The sequence below is a fragment of the Podarcis melisellensis genome (assembly GCF_964234715.1).
Source record: "Podarcis melisellensis genome assembly, chromosome: 10".
Lineage (NCBI taxonomy): Eukaryota > Metazoa > Chordata > Lepidosauria > Squamata > Lacertidae > Podarcis > Podarcis melisellensis.
In genome coordinates this window covers 1,358,920-1,379,928 of record NC_138542.1, presented here as the reverse complement: position 1 = coordinate 1,379,928, position 21,009 = coordinate 1,358,920, and the positions used below count along the sequence as shown (strand labels likewise).

The 21,009-nt window shown below is 41.2% G+C and overlaps 1 protein-coding gene across 9 annotated transcripts in view; it reads right to left on the bottom strand.

Moving 5' to 3' along the window:
* Positions 1 to 21,009, bottom strand: part of LMNTD1 (lamin tail domain containing 1) — a 221,634-nt gene that overhangs the window by 54,114 nt on the left and 146,511 nt on the right. Inside the window, exon 11 of one of the 9 annotated variants that reach the window (XR_014172309.1) lies at positions 14,693 to 14,868. The exons of the other annotated variants lie outside the window; for them this stretch is intronic. The gene's annotated coding sequence lies outside the window, so the exon portion shown is untranslated. The remainder of the gene's footprint in view (positions 1 to 14,692; positions 14,869 to 21,009) is intronic. 9 annotated transcript variants of the gene reach the window in all.

Sequence of the window (21,009 nt, the reverse complement as noted above, 5' to 3'; positions counted from 1 at the left end):
TATTCCCCTCCCAGCCGCTGATGTCTGCCCGAAGCACAGGGCGCTCTGCTTCAGCGTGCCCTGCGCTTCGTGCAGCAGGCTGCTATCCGCAGCCTAGGGAGCCCGGCGGGAACTCCCGCGGGCTCCTCAGGCCTGCTGATAGCTTCCTGAAGCCTGGAGAGCGAGAGGGGTCACCCACCCGGGAAGAATGGCAGATGAAGTTGATGGACTATATGGAACTGGCGGAAATGACTGGCAGAATCTGAGACCAGGGAGAAGAGTCGGTGGAAGAAGACTGGAAAAAGTTTAAAGACTATTTACAGAAATACTGTAAAATTAATGAATGTTAGAAAAATGTTGGAATGAAGTTATATGGCTTTAGTAGAAATGTTATAAGGAACTAAGTACAAATAGAATATTAGTGTATTAAAGGGAAAAAATAAGGTTAGAATATGTTAAGATAATTACAGGACAGAAAACAGAGGAAGATGGAAAGGAATTGCTGAAACAATTAACTGAAGTGGAATACAAAAAGGGAGGTGTGAGGAGGTCATTGAAACAAGTGAATGAAAGATAAGATATTGAAATTGTTTGATGTGTCTTAAATTGTTTTTGTTTTGTTTTGTTAGTTTAATGTTTTATTGTTATGTAGTGTCTTTGTTTTTGTATAGTATTGTCTTGTTTAATTTTTTTGTACTGTTTAAACTGTTATTAAATATTATTTTTTTTAAAAAAAGAGAGAGCGAGAGGGGTCAGTGCGCACCGAGCCCTCTCGTTCTTCAAGCTTCAGCGAAAGCCTGCATTCGCCCCATAGGATGCACACAGATTTCCCCTTCATTTTTGGAGGGGAAAAAGTGCGTCCTATAGGGCGAAAAATATGGTAATACAGAGGAAACCAACTGTGAACACTTTGTCTAAATATCTCTAGCCATTCAACTTCTACTAACAACATATATATATATATATAAATTCTGACATATGTTGTGACAGCTGTATTGGGAGAAAATTACAACAGGACACCCTTCAAGTGAATTTCATCAAATGACATTTATCTCTTATTAGAATAAAGTGTGCGCAGCACAGCTGCTTTGTGGGTTGACATGTGATGTAAAGTTGCCATGAGATGAAAGTAAAGCTATTTGAGTTGCAGCTACATATAGTTCAAGTCCAATCCTCAGCTGCACAGTTCAGAGATGGCTGAATGGCAAGACCCAGGCAAAGTATCACCATAAACTGTAGATTATAACTACTCTGGCAAAGAAATAAAAACTATGAAAGGCCGTAAGTACAGCTTTCCCTTGTGAAAACGAAAAAGAGAAGTCTAGTTTTCTTTGAATCTTTCCCTCAAATTTCTAGATAATGTTTTCTATACATGAAAGAGGCTTGAAAATTATTTTAGATTTGTTTATCAGGATTTGCACTTATTGTACTCACATAAGGTGGCCAAAGGATATGGACAAGCGAGGGCTCTTCCATGCTTACACTTTCCCTTTTCCAAATGAAAACCCGCTCCTTACTGCTGAATTAGAGCAAATGTCAGTCAGGTTTTCCACATATTGACATTTGCTCTGATTCAGCAGTAAAGAGTGTTTTTTTCCCTGGGAAAAGTGGCAGGGCAAACAGAAAACCTTTCAGCCCATGCCTTCTCGGCATGGGACAAGCGCATTGTGGATGAGCCCTAAATGTCTGCTTCCATCATATAATCATCTCTTTTGAAGGCATCCAGGAAGGCTGCAGGATTGGAAGAGAGATGCTTTGTAGAATGAAATAAAGGACACTCACACACCTCTTGTCCTCTTCAAAAGTAAGTGCAGTAAAAACCACACATCCTTCTCATGAGAATTTCATATAATTCCCCCTCTCCTGCTTTGATAATTTTCAGAGGCAATCTCTTTTCTCATCAATTGATGAAGAATAGAGCTGGATCAAAGAAGCAATTCAGTTAAATGCATTGTATTTTTTTTAATAAAATATTTATTAAGATTTTTTATAGTAACACAATACAAATGAAAAAAAGAAAAAGTAACAAAATTACAAAATAAAAATAATTAAAAACACACAAATTTTCCATTGCTTATTTTCCTTTAGCTTATTTCCTGGACCTCCTCATACCTCCCTTTTTTGTATTCCACTTCAGATTCTTGGTTCAGCAAATCCTTACCATTAAGTTTTAACCTGTTTCTAACCCTTTTTTTCGTATTCTCTTAAAGCATTACAGCTGGAAACCACTTAATTTCTATCCAACATCATTCTAACATTCATTAATTTTACAATATTTCTGTAGGTAATCTTTAAATTTCTTCCAATCTTCTTCCACCAACTCTTCTCCCTGGTCCTGGATTCTGCCAGTCATTTCTGCCAATCCCATATAGTCCATCACCTTCGTCTGCCATTCTTCCAAAGTGGGTAGGTCTTGTGTCTTCCAATACTTTGCAATAAGTATTCTTGCTGCTGTTGTAGCGTACATAAAAAAGGTTCTATCCTTCTTTGACACCAATTGGCCGACAATGCACAGAAGAAAGGCCTCTGGTTTCTTCAGAAAGGTATATTTAAATACCTTTTTCATTTCATTATAGATCATTTCCCAGAAAGCCTTGATAATAATAATAATAATAATAATAATAATAATAATAATAATAATAATAATAATTTATTATTTATACCCCGCCCATCTGGCTGAGTTTCCCCAGCCACTCTGGGCGGCTCCCAATCAGTGTTAAAAACAGTACAGCATTACATATTAAAAACTTCCCTGAACAGGGCTGCCTTAAGATGCTTTCTGAATGTCAGGTAATTCTTTATCTCTTTGACATCTGATGGGAGGGCGTTCCACAGGGCGGGCGCCACTACCGAGAAGGCCCTCTGTCTGGTTCCCTGTAGCCTCACTTCTCGCAATGAGGGAACCGCCAGAAGGCCCTCGGCGCTGGATCTCAGTGTCCGGGCTGAACGATGGGGGTGGAGACGCTCCTTCAGGTATACAGGACCGAGGCCGTTTAGGGCTTTAAAGGTCAGCACCAACACTTTGAATCGTGCTCGGAAACGTACTGGGAGCCAGTGCAGATCTCTCAGAACCGGTGTTATGTGGTCCCGGCGGCCACTCCCAAGGGCCCAAGGGCCACTCCCCTTGGGCACGTCCACCAAAGGTGAAAGAATGTACCTTCAGTTTCTTTACATTTCCAACATTTATTATCGGGCAAATGATAGATTTTTGCAAGCTTGACTGGGGTCATGTACCACCTGTATATCATTTTCATAATATTCTCTCTTAAGGCATTACATGCCGTAAATTTCATACCTGTGGTCCACAACTGTTCCCAGTCAGCAAACATAATGTTATGTCCAACATCTTGTGCCCATTTAATCATAACAGATTTCACCGTTTCATCCTGAGTGTTCCATTTCAACAGCAAGTTATACATCTTTGACAAAATCTTAGTTTTGGGTTCTAACAGTTCTGTTTCTAATTTTGATTTTTCCACCTGGAAGCCAATTTTCTTGTCCAAATTATATGCCTCCATTATCTGATAATAATGAAGCCAATCTCGCACTTTATTTTTTAGTTTCTCAAAACTCTGCAGTTTCAATCTATCTCCCTCTTGTTCCAAAATTTCCCAATATTTCGGCCATTTGGCCTCCTATTGAGCTTTTTCTGGGCTTTTGCTTTCATTGGTGACAGCCACCTTGGGGTTTTATTTTCCAATAAGTCCTTATATCTTATCCATAGATTGAACAATGCTTTTTTGACAATATAGTTTTTAAATGCTTTATGTGCTTTAACCTTGTCGTACCACAAATATGCATGCCACCCAAAAACATTGTTAAAACCTTCTAAATCCAAAATGTCTGTGTTCCCAAGGAGCAGCCAGTCTTTCAACCAGCAGAATGCTGCTGATTCATAGTAAAGTTTAAAGTCTGGCAGGGCAAACCCACCCCTTTCCTTTGCATCAGTTAATATCTTGAATTTTATTCTGGGCTTCTTGCCCTGCCAGACAAATCTAGAAATATCTTTCTGCCACTTCTTGAAACAGTCCATCTTGTCTACAATTTGCAATGTTTGAAACAAAAACAACATTCTAGGCAATACATTCATCTTTATAGCTGCAATTCGACCCATCAAGGAAAGCTTCAAATATGACCAAATTTCTAAATCTTTTTTCACTTCCGTCCAACATTTTTCATAATTATCTTTAAATAAGTTCCATTTTTAGCTGTCATGTTAATCCCCAGGTATTTCACTTTTTTAACCACAGTCAGACCTGTCTCATTCTGAAACCTCTCTCTTTCAATCAATGTTAAATTTTTCTCGAAAACCTTAGTTTTTAACTTGTTCAGTTTAAATCCTGCCACTTGACCAAATTCTTGAATTAGTTCTAAAACCCTTTTAGTACTAGATTCTGGCTCCTGTAACGTCAATACTAGGTCATCTGCAAATGCTCTCAGTTTGTACTGTTTGGCTCCGACCTGTATACCTTTAACCAACCGGTCCCTTCTAATCATGTTCAGCAGAACCTCCAGGACCGATATAAAAAGCAATGGGGAAATTGGGCACCCCTGTCGTGTCCCTTTTTCTATCTTAAATTCTTCCGTCACCACATTATTTACAATTAATTTAGCCTTTTGTTCAGAGTATATTGCACCTATACCATTTTCAAAACCTTGGCCTACCCCCATCTCCTGTAGGTTCTTTTTCATAAAACTCCAAGAGATGTTGTCAAAAGCTTTCTCCGCGTCCACAAATATCAGAACTGCTTTAGTGTTTATATTCACTTCTAATTTTTCCAGGATATCAATTATGTTCCTCAAATTATCAGACAAATGTCTTCCCGGGAGGAAGCCCGCTTGGTCTTTATGAATCTCTTCCATCAATACTTTTTTCAATCTCTTGGCCAAAATGTCAGCAAAAATTTTGTAATCCACATTTAGTAATGATATAGGGCGGTAGTTCTTAAGCTGAGTCTTTTCAGTCTCTGTTTTCGGTATAAGTGTAATATACGCCTCTTTCCACGACTCTGGTGCCCTTTTCCCTTCCAGAATTTCATTGCAGACTTCCTTCAAAGGTTGTAATAACCACTCTTTCAAAGATCTATAATATCTAGAAGTCAGCCCATCCGGTCCTGGAGATTTGCCCAATTGCATATTTTGAATGGCACCTTCTACTTCCTGTTCAGATATTTTATAGTTCAACATTAGTTTACTTTCTCGGGAGATTTTTTGTAATCAATTTGTCTTCAAAAATCGGTCTATGTCCATTTCTTTCTGTGGCCCTTGTGAGTATAATTGTTTAAAATACCTCTGGAAACAATTTCTAATCTCAATTGGGTTATGTATATTCTTTCCTTCTAAATTTGTAATGGTATTTAATTTTTGTCTTTTTTTCATTTGCCAAGCCAGCAATTTCCCACATTTATTAGCTGATTCAAATGTTTTTTGTCTCAATTGTTTAATTTTCCATTCTATTTCCTGATTCATCATTTCCATATATTGTACTTGATATAATTTTATTTCTCTCAAAATCTCCTGCGACTTTGGTTTTGCTCTCAATTTCTTCTCACTTTCTTTTATTTTCTCCAAAATTTTATCTTTCTTCTCATTTTGACTTCTCTTCTTTATTGCATTCTGTTGTATCAAAAACCCTCTCATAACAGCTTTGCTTGCGTCCCAGATTACTCTTTTTTCTACATTAGTATTCATATTTATTTCAAAATAATCTCTCAAAGTTTTTTGGGCCTTTTTATACACTTCTTCATCTCTAAATAAGGTGTCATTCATCCTCCATCTGAAGGAGCCAATTGATATTTGTTTCATCTCCATCCTTACAGCGTTATGGTCGGAGCAAGTTTTTGGGCAGATTTCCACTTTCTTTATCTTTGGTGCCATTCCTCTAGTTATCCATATTTGGTCAATTCTAGTCCATGTCATCTTGGCTTCAGAAAAGAAGGTTCCCTCTCTCCCCAAGGGGTTCTTTGTTCTCCAAATGTCCACTAAGTCCATATTGTCTGTCATCTCAAAAAAAGTTTTTGGTAGTCTACCATCCTTGGTAACTACCTGTCTTTGTGCCTTGTCCATGTTTGTAGATACTACTCCATTCATGTCCCCCATCAAAATCAGATTGTAATCCAAATAGTCCAGTAAGGTCTCATGCAACTTTTTAAAAAATTCAGATTTCCCCTCATTCGGTGCATAAATTCCTACAATCAGAAATTTCTCTCCTTGAACTTGAATTTCAATTGCCAGGAATCTTCCTTGTTCATCTCTCTCCTTTGCATATATCACAACTCCTCTTTTTTAAACTTTATCAGATGAAATAAACTCCTGTCCCAATCTCTTATTGATAAGTAGTTTCCTGTGTAACCTCGTTACATGTGTTTCTTGTAGACAAATCAAGTACAATTGTTCCTTTTTTAGTATATGAAAAACACTTTTTCTCTTCCAAGGAGAGTTAAGGCCGTTACAATTCCAACTTAAAAGTTGCAGAGCCATGATGGGGTTACTTCGCTTTACCTCCGACTGCACCAAGTGTCTGTTCTTGTTCTGCCAATGGTGTCTCTTTCTCTGGACCGTGCAATCCAAAAGATAGGTTTGCTATGTCTAGTATTCCTTTTTCCAGTGCTCTTGGCTCTTCTCCGGATTCCACTTCTTTCTGTAGATCTTCTTCGTGATCTTTCAGAAACCTGTCTTTGTCGTTAACTGATCTTATTTTTATCTTTCTTCCTTTATATTTAAATGATAGGCCTTGGGGAAATTCCCACCTAAAGAGAATTCTATTTCTTCTCAACAGGGCGACTAGGTCTCCGTAGTTAAGCCTTAAGTCCAAAAGATGTTTTGGAATGTCCTTAAATATCTCCACACTTGAGGCGTCAATTTCCAAAGTCCTTTGATAGTGCAGATTCAAAATTTTGTCTCTCTCCTCTTTTGTTCGAAGAGTAATCAAGCAGTCCCTCACCTTGTTCCTCCTTTGTCCTCTTCCAAGTCTAAATGCACTCACTATCTTAAATTCTTCCTTCCCCAAGTCCTGTTGCCAAAAATCTGTAAATTCCTGTGTAAGAAAGTCAGCCAGATTATCTTTCTCACGTTCTGGTACAGCCCTGATTCTTAAATTTCTTTGTTTCTCTTTCAATTCAATCATAGACAATGTCAAACCATGGTCCTCCAATTGCTTATATACTGGTGGTATCTTCTCTTGAGTAGCAGTTGCAATATCCTTTGCTTCTTCAGCTACCTTTGGGGTCGAAGCAGATTCCTGTAATAATTTTTCAATAGACTGTGTATTGGTATTCACCTTCTGTCCCAAATTGTTAATGCTTGTGGTATTCAGATCAATTTTAACTGATGCTTCGGCTACTTGTTTATTTGTCTCAACTACCTGCTTAGCTAAATTTTCCAAGGATTCATTAATTTTTCCAAGTGCATGTGCCAAAACGTCTTCGGACGACATAACCTTTGGTTTGACCTGTGGAGGAGCAGCCTCTGATGTTCCAGATGCTCCAGATGTTGAAGCCCTTCGCTGCTGCGCAGTGTCTGTCCGATAGTGTCTGCCAGACCTAGTAGTTTTTTCCTGCGCCAGCTCTAACTTTCCTCTCCCATCTGCCATAACACTCTCATGAGAATCCAAGGTCAATCCCACGGTTGAAAGTTTGTTTTGAAAAGGAATTTTCCTATAACCCAGTTGTTATTGTAGCAATGTCAATCCTCCTCTAGGAGGACACAGTAACAGCCAAAGCTTGCAACTTTTTAAAAACAAAAATAGTCCTTATGAGTCCCCCAATTCACTTAAAAACAACACTTCCTTTCCCCCCCTTTTTTGCAGGTAAATACAACTCAAACCTTCCCCCCTCCTCTCCTGCAATCTGGAGGGGAGACCGCTTTCTTGATGTTAAGATTTAAGTCTTTTTCTAAATGCCTTTCCAAGTTTCCGCTTTACAGTCTCTTTGCTTTGATCTGTTTACAAGAAGGGAAGGCAGACTTCCTGTTTATACCTTCCCGTTTCGGTGTCGAATTAGCTTGTTTTTACTCCTTTTAAATTCAATTTAATCCTACTCACGGGTAGTTGCTTTCAAAGTCCAATTGTCCCAGGAAAAAGTCAGCGCTCTCCGATAACGGCTGTGTGGCTTCACTCCGCGGAAGAAGCAGTCGACTCTCAGCACCGCGCCGCTCACCCCCGTCCCGCTCCGGAGCCCTTAAAAGGGTCCCTTCGCAACTTGGGGGGGGCGCAAATGGTGCCCGCCGAGTCCCCACGTTCACAGGCTTCCCCCGCCTGTGATTTTTAAAGGGCCCCTGCTTTGCCGCAGCGGTAAGACCCAATCCCGTGGAGCTGATCCCTCCGAGACTCAGAGGGAATCCGCCATTAATCGATGGCGCTGACGCAGAAGTCCAGTTAAATGCATTGTAAACTCATAGAAGGAAACCCGGTAGGGAAAGATGGAACTCCACAGCGCCATCTGGTTTCACATTGTTATATTGCATATATAATGCATACCAATCTAGCTGAGTCCTAGATTTAAAACACTGAAATGTTTGGCGCAGCTCTAGGGAAAAAACCATTAAACCCCTGTCAAAATATCCCACAATGGTGTCAATGGCAAAAAACCAGTATTCACTCCACATCACATGGCTGTAACCCCTCTGATATTATAGCTCAGCCTTTGCCAACCGTGTAAGCCCCAATCATCCCTCACCATTGACTGTGATGGCTGGTGGTGATAGAGCTGTAGTCTAAAATATTTGGGGGGCACCAGGTCGGGGAAGTTTGTCATAGCTGCTACCCATTTATTATCTTTTGATCAGCTGTATAAGTGCTGCTGGTTAATCCGTGTTAGTGTTTTTGTTTTAAATGAAAGTTCCTACAAACACTAGAGGAGAAGAGGCACTCCTCCTTTTGTCTCACCTCTTCTTCTCTCACCTGCTGTGACATCTGAATCAGCTAGAGAAAAAGAACACACCTCTTTTCCAAGCTATTTTCTTATTCATATGCAAATTTGTGCATATGTTATCAAATAAACCTCTCTTGAATTTTGTTTTTTGGGCTTCTCATGGGCATCTGGTTGGGAACTATGGGAACAGAATGCTGGACTAAATGAGCCTTTGTCTTGATCCAACAGGGCTCTTCCTATTTTTAAAAATGATGAGATAAGACCCCCAAATGTCAAGGCCAAAATGGATCAGCCTGTTCATTCAGGATCTCAGAAGACCTGTTTGGGACTATGTGACCTGCCTTACTCCTGCCGTATTCCGAGCAGCCTTGTGATGCCTCTTCCACAGTGTCTAAAATCCCAAAGAAAGTTTGAAAACGTATAAAAATTCAGATATGCAACAGCGGATGAGATTTTGTTATTTTAAACATGCACAGACAAAACAGCGTATTCCACATTGAAAAAAAGAATATGCCAAACTCTGCCCACTTGACGCAACAGAGGGACAGAGGGAGGGGGCGGTGACATTCATTCCACATTTAATTTAATCCTGCGATCGACCAGGATCACCAGGGGATCTACCTGCTGATTGCAGTTGACCGGTTGAACATGTCTGCTTTAGAACAACTGGGTATGAAATATTGGCTGCAAATTGAGCTCATAGTATAATCAGCTCCTCACATCCCACAGTGTGGCCTGTGTTTTGGTCTTTTAACAAAGTTAAAGAAAACAGGACAAAATTTTGGCCACCTCCTTTTTTGTGCATGCAAAATGTACCTTCTGCGCTACTTAGGAAGATTTAGCAAAATGATGGCCTGTTGTATTATTAAGAATCTGGAAACAAAATGCTAATTTCCCTGCCAAGATAACGCATTTTCTTAGATAAGTAAATGTTTTAGACTAGATGATTTTCATTGAATCTGGAAGATTGCAGGAAGCAATATTGTCTTAATACATGTTTACTATTTCCCTAATGGCTGTCACACAAATGACATTTCATTTTGATTTGCTTTCAGATTAGAGCCTAAAGAAAATGTGCAGTGACACAAAAATCTGCCCCATGCCTGTGTGATTGTGCACAGTAATTTGTGACCTAAGGCCTATTTTAAAAATCATATTCTCAATTTAGGACATTCTATTATTTCTGTGTATTTTCCAACTTCCCATCTTTTTGTAGCTGGAGGTGTGCAGAAAAGTTGAAGTGATTTGAATCTGTGTATTTCACATTTAGCAATCAGAACATCAAAACCTGCCCCGCCCACAACACCACAGAGCTTAAAGGTGCCTAGGTTTCAACATTCATTTCAACATTCATTTGTAAAGGAGGGTCAGTGCAGAATCTTAACTACCATTTAATTCAAATTACAGCTTTGGGTATATGGCACATGTTGAAATGTTCCCTAGGAAGGACAGAACCTTCCTGCCTATGGAAGGCTAACACACTGGGGAGGAAAATTTGAGCCTTGAGATATGGGTGGGCCCTCAAGTTTCCAACACCGGTTATAGTGTTTGTGGGAGTTTAGTGCCAGAATTTATGTTTATTTTAGCTGGCTGGTTACAGTGGTACCTCAGGTTACAGACACTTCAGGTTACAGACGCTTTAGGTTACAGACTCCGCTAGCCCAGAAATAGTACCTCGGGTTAAGAACTTTGCTTCAGGATGAGAACAGAAATCGTGCAGCAGCAGCGCAGCGGCCCCATTAGCCCCATTAGCTAAAGTGGTGCTTCAGGTTAAGAACAGTTTCAGGTTAAGAATGGACCTCCAGAACTAATTAAGTGCTTAACCTGAGGTACCACTGTATACTGTATTGGCCCGAATATAAGGCGCACCACAAATAAGCCGCACCTTTAAAATTCAAGGCTTATTTGTGAGTGTGCCCCCCCCCCGGCACTATGTCGCCAAGCCAGCACTGGGGGAGGCTGGGAGCGGCGGGTGGGCTGTGCACCGTTGCCCTGCGCTCCCAAGCTGTTTCCTTGGGGAGGGAGCTATGCCACTTTGCGCACAGCCTCCCCCTCTTCCCCCTCCCTCCTTCCTGACAGCAGCTCACGCACTGCTGTCCTGGATGAAGAATGTTTATTGCTCAGATAAGCCTCGGTGTCCAGCCCGCTTCAGCTGCGCAGTTCTGCTGGGCCTCCGGACTTCAAAAGCCACATTCCAAAGGCTCTGAGCAAACACAGAGTTTAACGAGCGGCAAGAAAAAGCTGCAAGCTCCAATGCGTTCTTCAGTGTGCTTAAATAAAATCCACTCAGGATATTAGCAGCTAGAAGCAGTTTTTATTTACAGCAGACTATCCATTGTCTATCACAGCGAACAGCATCATGTAAACAGGTCTTCTCTCCTCAAAAGCGAAAGTAGAGAGAAAACAAAGGCTGGAGACTCTCAGCATACCAACGCATAATCTCCCCCCTCCCAACTTGTAGGCAGGGCGTACACTCTGAGCTGTTTAACCCTGTAAGCTCAGGTTCTCCTCACACTGGACTGCTCTCTGGGGAGGGGGGGAGCCATGCCACTTTGCTGGGGGCCTCCCCCCACTCCCTCCCCCTTTCTTAGGCAGCTGGGGGAAGCTTGGGAGCGACGGGCAGGCAGCACACTGCTGCCCTGCTTTCCTGGGCTGCTTCCTTGGGCGGGGGGAGGGGGGGAGCCATGTGGTACGGTCTCGAATATAACCTGCACTTTCATGGCCTGAATTTAGAAAAAATAGTGTGGCTTATATTTGGGTCAGAACGGTAGTGTATCTGCTTTGTTTTTAGAATATTTTAGTTTGTTTTACATTGTAACCACAGTGGGATTGCATTTGTTAGAAATACTTTTTTTAAAAAGGTTCTGTATACACTGAGAGGATTTGCTTTTTTCACAGAGAATTCAAATATGCACCCCCCCCCCCCGTGTTGATACTGCCCTGCAATAGTATGTCATCTTGTCTGATTATGTGTTTTGCTTCTAGGCCAAGCTGAGGGTAAAGGTGCTATGTGTTAAGTTGTGGGTGAACATATCAGACAACGCAGCAATTCTTCAGACAGCTCTTGTTTATTCCTGTTAAATTAGCAAAGATTTAACACAATTGTGATAATCTATGTTGGAAATGTAAAGAAAAAAAGGTACTTTCTATCATATGTGGTGGACTGCCCCAAGATGAAAGACTTCTGGGAAAAGATTTATAATGAATTAAAAAAATGTTGATATATACATTTTTAAAGAAACCAGAAGCCTTTCTTCTTGGAATAACAGGTTTGGAATTGCCCAAGAAAGATGTTAAAATCTTTTTGTATGCCGCAACTGCTGCTCGAATCTTATTAGCTAAGAACTGAAAAACACAAGAAGTACCAACAGTGGAATGGATTTTTCGGAGCTAGCCAACCTGACTGGAAAAGTCCGGGACCAGAAGGAGGAGGAATACCAGGAAGAATGGATGGAAGAATGGAAAAGCTTGCAAATACCAGATAGGCTTAGGATTTAAATATGTTTAATGCGGAATTGGAAAGAAAGAAAGATGTTAAGTGATTAAGTTAATTTTATAAGAATACTGATTTGGAAAACCGTTAAAATGAAATGCACTGAAATTCAACCAGGGAGATACGGGGAAGTCAATTAACAATGTTAATTAGATTAGTTTTAATGAGGTTATGATTATGCTTGTTTGTTTTTTGTTTGTGTGTTTAAAATTTTGTGAAAATCAATTAAAAAATTCGGAAAGAAAAATGAAAAAAGAACAGAACTGAGCTGAAGGGTTCAGCCAACCAGCTTATATAGAGCTCAACTACAACGCAACAACTTTCTGTAACTATCCAATCACTGAACGTCACTTTCAATTCCTTATTTGCATATGTGGACCTGAGTGAAAGCTATCTACAGTATACCCCTGCTGGCCCAGGGTGAGAACTTCAGTACATAACACTATGCTTCACCTTAGACACTGTGGCTCACTAGGAGCTGCAGGTTGTACAGAGGGTGCTATGGGCAGCACAGCTAACAACCTCATGCACTAATTTTTCCCATGTGAACTTGAGTAGGTTGGATAAAGTTCTTCAAAGGAATAACAAGCTTCCTGTTACCACCCCTTACAGCACCTCCCCCCCCCCCCCATTTCTGTCTTTCATGAATGTAGCCAAATGTCCTAATCACTTTGTCAGGCCTCTCTTCCTGAATAATATTGAACTCTACCAACATGGCCCGACTTGGAATGGGGCAGCGAGTTGAGGGTGTGTCCATACATTACAGAATCTCCTTGGAAGTTACACAGTTCTTCCCTGCAGCATCCCTTCCAGGCAGCTTGTTACAAGTATGTGCAGCCATTCACCACCCATGAGAAAATAAAGAAGTATACATTTCCAGGGCACCTTTTAAAGTGTGGCTAAACTGTCTCTCAGGAGCTGAGGCCAGTTCTTGCTCTCTCCAATAGTGTTCCAGGCTTCAGCCAGTTTGGACTCACACATGATAAATATAATACTTAAGAAAAGCCATGAACTGGAAATATAACAGCCCACCCCAATATGCCCACCCCTTTTTCATTTAGTGCAAACAGGACCTATTCACCTAGTGACTTAATGAAGCAAATCTAGTGATGCGCTTGGATGTGCAAAATGGCCCAAATGGTAACCAACGTGTGTCTATACAGGCAACTCCCTATTTATGCAGGGATTACCTTCTAGCCTCCTGCACATTTAGGGAAATGTATGTAAATAGGGAGGGACGTAATGGTCAGGGGTCCCGTTACCTTTTATGGAAATGGAGAGCACCCCCACTGTACCTCTGGCTCGTGAGGAGACCCTCCCTGGAGCCCTATATGCTCAGTCATGCGTGAATTGAATGTACATAAATGGGGGGATGCCTGTATTTAATAAATTACTGTTTTGTTTAATTTGATCCTGACCTTTTTTTAAAAAAAAAAATACATTCACTGGAACAGGACAAATTGTTATTGATCTTTATTTTCTTGATCTGATCTTGAGGGACCTAGCTGGATAATTCAGTTATCCAATCATCAATATTAGAATTTAATGTAAATATTTTACAATTCATTGCAAATCATCAATGTATAGTATACAGCAAATGATTTTTTTAAAAAACCGTTTTTGAAGTCTCTCATTATTTAGATAGCTTAGTTTCCACTTAAGACTTCAATGTCTTGAGCAGGCTTCCTCAACCTCGGCCCTCCAGATGTTTTGAGACTACAATTCCCATGATCCCTGACCACTGGTCCTGCTAGCTAGGGATCATGGGAGTTGTAGGCCCAAAAACATCTGGAAGGCCGAGTTTGAGGAAGCCTGGTCTTGAGAATAAGCCCCTCTGAAAATAATGGAATTTATTTCTGAGTACAAGATTGAAATGTATTTCCACCCATGGTATTATACAACCTTAGACTTATTTACATAAAGAAAAGTTCTCTCTCTCTTTTGCGTTTGTCAATAAGTTGCATAAAGTACATCAATCAGAATGACAGATGGCATATTGGCTAACACAGATCCCAATCCATTATTTGTAATGAAGGCAACAGGATTTTTTGCATGATGAAAAAGTAGCATTTTCGCATATTTTAGTTGGCATTGTTTGTAGGTAACTAAACCTATTCTGAATAATATTTTTTTCTCTAACAGGAAAAGGTATCTTGAATTTCTTATGGTAGCATATTAATCCTATGAACAGCTAAGTAGATGAAATACCATTTTCAAGCAGGGTTAAAAAGCCAAAACTATATTTTTGGTTTTTCACTTCAACTAAAGAAGTAACACACATTTTGCTTTTGTGTGGATTACTGACCCTACTTTTTAAACTACTAACATCTGAACCAGTACTGAATGGTACCTTTTTTGCTGACTCTGGAGATTAATGATCACAATTCTCCTTTAAAAATGTTTTTACATCACCAAGTTGCCTTACAAAGTTGGCTCTCTTTCTTTGCATGTTCTAAGAATACATGACTGGATGTCTCAACCTGGGGCCTCCCATTGTTCATAAGATTAAAGTACTCTTTTCTCCGCCTAAAGAAACATAAAATTGCAATACAATTGTGAGTAGCTCATTAGGAAGTGGCTGAAGGAGAGAGGCAGACTGGGCTAAGGATTCTGGATTTTGTTGCTTCTGTTTGAACTGGAGAAATGAACCCATTGCTACTGAAAAGCAATGGCAGAGCATGACACTTTAGTTACATGTATCAGGACCTGTTTATGTCCTATCTAGAGTAGTATGAGAATTGCCATCCCATAGTTGCTTTCAACTGTTCTAGGTATTCTCTGCAAATTCTGTTCATGTAATTGATGTTTATTTCATGGTTACAAAGTAAACTAGTAATTCTGCTTCTTAACAGGGGGTGCCAATCTACTTAGCCACATTAGAAAATTTTGTAGATGTTTCTGGTGGTAGTCTAGGAGCAACAATGCTTGTCAGTAACCAAGCTGTTGTAAAAATCACGACCAGTGTCAACTCCGGGCTTGGGAGGGCACTTAGGCAAGAAATCTCCACGGCTCTCCCTCCTCTCTTGGTGTGGCTCTCTCCTCACCAGCAGGTTTGTAGACACTTGCCAGTGGGTCATCTACTGAAGTGTGGCTACTTGGAAGATGCACAAGTAGGCTGATCCTTGACGCCAAATGGGGCCTTAACCCTTAAGTTATTCTCAAGGAATCTGACTGTTCATGGACTCTCCCATTGATTGCTCTTTAGGTAGTAATAAATAATAATAATAATAATAATAATAATAATAATAATAATAATAATAATAGTAGTAGTAGTAGTAGTAGTAGTAGTAATATTTATACCCTGCCTATCTGGCTGGGTTTCCCCAGCCACTCTTGGATACTAGGGGCTCCAAACTTGCAATAAGTCACAGTCTGCTGGAGAGGCTACTGTCTGGTAAATGGAAGCCATTTGATTCACATGATTTATTGGTTTTTCACCACGATTTGAACCAGTATCTTCCACACATCATTTTAAACCAATAGCAGAAGCAGCTTCCCTCTCTCTCTCTCTCCCTCCCTCCCTCCCTCTCTCTCTCTCTCTCTCTCTCTCTCTCTCTCTCTCTCTCTCTCTCTCTCTCACGTATGAGTAGGCATGGCCCTTTACAGTGTACAAGAGGACAAGTTCCTGCCCCGAGGAGCTTACAATCTAATATTTGGCACAAAGGAATGGGAGGGAAGCAAAGGCAGGGGTAAACGGAAAAGAACACATGATGGTTTCCATTACACATACTTAGGCTGGGATTTTATGAGGTTACCAAGGAATATTATGGAGTGAGGAAAATAGCAGAAAGCTGCTAACAGAGAGACACGGGACCCCAACACGGAGAAAGAAATACGAGAACACAGAGCTTTCCATAACTGAAACATTGGGAGATAGGAAGGAAGAAAATCATATGAGCACAGAATTGTGGCCAGTTGCAGGTGCCACATAATACCCATTCCACATGTGAAAAAAATTATTCTTTCAATGTGGTGGCATCTACACTTTGGAATTCAGACAAACATCTCACGTCTTCCCCTTTTCTCAATATCTGATCAACCCAAAACATGGCTCCGTCACACAAAAATTTGAAGCAAGCTTGAATTTCAAAACTGCACATTTAAACTGCACCGTTTCTTAACATTTTTAAACTTTAAGTACAAAACTTATCCACTTCTAGAGAAAACAAAGATCTCTAACAGGAGGGCTATTTCAGAAGGCTATTTCAGAGTCCTGTCAAGAAGAAAGTGCTGCCCAGGCCTTCTTCCTGGCACGAGCCTGACTGGTCAACCCTTTTCACAATTTGAGACCATGCTAGGGTTCTTTAAGGTGCCTGGTATTAGACTTAGACTACAGGTGGGTGCTACCTTTATACTAAAAAATAACCTCTGGACCTAACGATCCCTCATGACCAGTCGTTCGCTTTCCTTGCTACTGAGCTGTCAGTGGCACAAAGTGTTAGTTTGTTGGGTTGTATAATTTTGACCCACTGAGTCTGCTGCAACGGCCCTCCAATAAATTTGATTTATTGCCACTCCGACAAAATTCAATGGTGCCCACACATTTTTACTCTGTGCGCTGCCACTCTCCTCAGTTGCCGGATAATAGCAGAGTTTCACACACAGCATAAAATGGTTTGTCTGTGTTGACGTGGTGTCTTGAATAACTCAGCTCGACACCAGGCTTCTAATCTAAAACTCTCTATTTAGTAGCATTCAAAACAGAAAAGAGAGAGAGTCCCACCTACCCCCCCCCCCCGGACGATCTCTATAATCGCTTCTGCATGCGCTGGTTTTCGGATGATCCTGGGATCTTACAAGTAGTTGTTTATGGCTGGCCTGATTGAGCATTGCTTCTTCTTGTTAGCCCCTGGGGATCGCTGGAGGACTGGTGATTCCTCCTGGCAATTCGCCTGGTGCACACTGGATCACCAGTCCTTCCTCGCCCCCAGAATCCAGTCAACCGAAATTCCTGGCTGGCTCACCAAACTGTTATAAGAAAAAAAACTGCCCCTTTTCCCTTATGGGGTATTCAAGAGCCCATATAGGAGGAAGAAGAAAGGGTTGAGGCGGAAGAAGCAGAGAAAAGTAGGCAAAGAAAAGGAAGAGGAGAGATCAGAGCAGATGGTGTCCGTTTTTACACTGAAGAAGATGGCAAATACTATATTTAAGCAGACCATAAAAATGCTGAGCCCATTTGCTTGGCCTGTTCTATTGGGATAGCCACCATTAGCTTGAACTAAATGGGCTAATGCCATAAGAAAAAGCAGTCGTGTGATGGTCTATAGAACACAGGATAAAATGCATCCATTGGGTTTTTGAAATGCGCTGCCAGCTGGACTTCAGCAGTTTACAGGCCCATACGAAAACTCAATGTGTGCTGAATTCTGCATGTAGCAGCAGTTATCACATGGCCAGCACCGCTTAAAGCGCTCGCAGCTCACAGCCCATGCACCATGCACCATGCCAGAGCTGACTGCAGAAATGGCCCAGAACTTCTCTGGTCCAATCTAATCTCATTCTCTCCTTATTTGAGGCATACGTTATAGTTCACAGTACTCCATCTCTCTATGCTTGATACCCACAGCTGCTCTCCCAACTTATTATGTACAATCTGCCGTTCTATCAGTGATCAACAATCAGACTGACTACCGAACCAGACCTCAGCATAGGTTGGGACTGAACAGCTTGGCTGTGGTGTAAAGTATTATTCTCTGCCACCCCACCCAAACTTCTTCCTGAATTTCCTATCTGTTTAGGGTTGTTATACATCCAGACATACACAGAATACTGCTGCAGGAAGCAGTGTCCAGGAGGAAAGCGGCCAAAATGTCTGGGAAAATCCAGTCGAATAGCAACCCAAGTTGGCAGTGCTGTTTTTGGTGGGTGTAATTTTTTAAAAAGCTCAAAAACATATTTTTTTGCGATTTTGCTGAAAAAGTTCAACAAATTTGGGCAAAACTGAAAGAAAAAACTTTTGTGTCTGGATTTTCATTTTTTAAAATATGGCAACCCTCTAACTGTTACATTCTGAACTTTTCTTCTGTCATCATGTGGACCAGCAAGTTAATATTTATAACACCAAAGATGTGATACTCAAGAAGTAAAATGATGCCCCAGATTCACTACTGTGATGTAAAGGCAAACGCACACATTATAAATAGACCTCAGTATTTCTGTCCAAAAGCATTAAGGTGCCACACACACTAAACATACCACTAAGCAGCATGGATTTTTAAAAAATATGCAAGCACCATCATACTAACTGTACTACAATGCCAAGAATGTCATCAGTAGCAGCAAAGATAACATACAAGGAATTCATATGTCTATAAATAAAAATACGGGACTGAGGAAGAGAAAAATTCAGCTAACAAGAAAGGTGCATCTAATACTTCAGCGACTCCTCTATTTCAATTCTGAAATACATGCCACTGTCTACACAAGTCTCATTAAGTCCTCTAAGAGGAAAATCTATGCAAAAATTAAGCTGTTTGGCTTAAGTAAAATGATAAGTACCCTCCAGATAATCCCATCACTGACAGAATCTTAATCAGGTTTATGGCCCCAGAAGTACTCTCTATCATCTCAGCATTTATACACCATTGTCAACCAATATAGCAGATGGTGTGGCAATCTATAGCTGACTATTGCAATGGGGCCTTTCCCCAATTAATTGTCCCCCTCCATCCAACCTCTGGGAATTGCATGCGTATTGCTGATTCTTTTCTTGCTGTCCTCAAATCCTATGCTTCTATAGCTAGATTTCAAGCACGTGATCCCAGTGATCACAGACAGGAGGAGAAGTTATGCTAGGACTAGAGTAGACCACGTCATTACTGAGGAGGCAAGTTTAGTCACTGTCTGAAAACTATCCCTGCCTCTGGGTCTGCCCTGACCAGAAGGATACAGGTATCAACAAGGGTGTCCCACATGACCTTAAGGTGCTGCTGTGCAATGCCAGGACAATGATTCATAAGACCACTGCCATCCATGAATTGATCATGGATGGAGGACTTGACTTGGCATGTGTAACAGAGACCTGGTTGGACATGACATGTTCTTGCCATTGCTTGTCCGCCAGGTTTCTCTTACACACAGCAACCCAGGTCATGTGGGGAAGGGGATGCAGTGATTTTTAGGAAGTCATTAGTTTGCACCAGGCAACCTATGGAGGAGACCCAGTTTTCTGAGTGCATGTTCTGGAAGTTGGACGATAAGGGCAGTACAGGATTCCTGTTGGTGTACCGGCATCTCTGCTTCCTGCCTGAGCTGCTTCAGGTTGTGAAGGATGTTCTCCTGGAGACACTTAGTTGGGTGGTCCTAGGGGATTTTAACATCCATGCTGACACACCCCTACAAGTGGCCGCTCAGGACTTCGTGTTTCTGAGGGGTGGGGTAGGCAGTTGTGGGGGACTCCCTGGTCTTGAATGGGGCAACTATGCTCCTCAATGACCAGGTGCATGCACAGCCTGGGAGTCGTTTTGGACTCACAGTTGTCCATGGAACAACAGGTTAATCCTGTGTCCAGGGCAGCTGTCTACCAGCTCCATCTGGTACAACAATTGAGACTCTACCTGCCTGCGCACTGCCTTGTCAGAGTGGTACATGCTCTGGTTATCTTCCGCTTGGACTACTGCAACGTACTCTATGTGGGGCTACCTTTGAAAGTGACTCAGAAACTACAACCAATCCAGAATGCAGCAGCTAGACTGGTGACTGGGAGCAGCTGTTGGACCATATAACACTGGTGCTAAAGGATCTTTACTGGCTCCCAGCACATTTCCAAGCACAATTCAAAGTACTGGTGCTGACCCTTAAAGCCCTAAACAGCCTCGGCCCTGTATACCTGAAGGAGCATTTCCATTCCTGGACACTGAGGTCCACCTCCGAGGGCCTTCTGCTGGTTCTCTCACTGAGAGAAGTGAAGCTACAGTGAACCAGGCAGAGGGCCTTCTCAGTAGTCGTGCCCTCCCTGTGGAACATCCTCCCTTCAGATGTCAAGGAGGTAAGTAACTATGCAACCTTTAGAAGACATCTGAAGGCAGCCCTGTATAGGGAAGGTTTAAATGTTTGATGTCTTACTGTGTTTTAATTTGTTAGAAGCCACCCAGAGTGGCTAGTGTAACCCAGTCAGATGGGCGGCCTATAAATAAATTCATCATCTAGTGTAGCTTGAGTGTTATGAATCTGTTGCAGCAAGTTAGGCTGAGTGGACTTTTCTTTGGTCTACAGGGCCAGCCTTACTAGATCATAGTTGGCCTGCCAGTTGCTGAGGGCCATACCTCAAACACATTAAATGCCTCACACATTAAAACTCTGAAGCACACACACACTTACACTATGGCCCAGTTTGGACAATTATGTCAGCTTAATAGGCTGATATCCTGCATCCTGTAAGTCAGGAAGTCCCCAGATGGCCAGGTTCAGAACAAGCCAGGATCTTAAACCATATTTTAAAACTGATTTAAGTTACCAGCCTGTTTGGAACCTGGCATCTATAGTTTCCCAGTTCATGTAAAACAGGAAACAATGGCTAATTGGAGACTTTCTGGCTTATTGTGGTGTGTCAAGAAAGAAGGCGGGAAGGACATCTTCCAAAAATGTTTTATGTAATATACATACATATAGATCAATTATACAAGATATTTCATGCATCTAAGCTAATATTTGTTAAGATTTAATGCC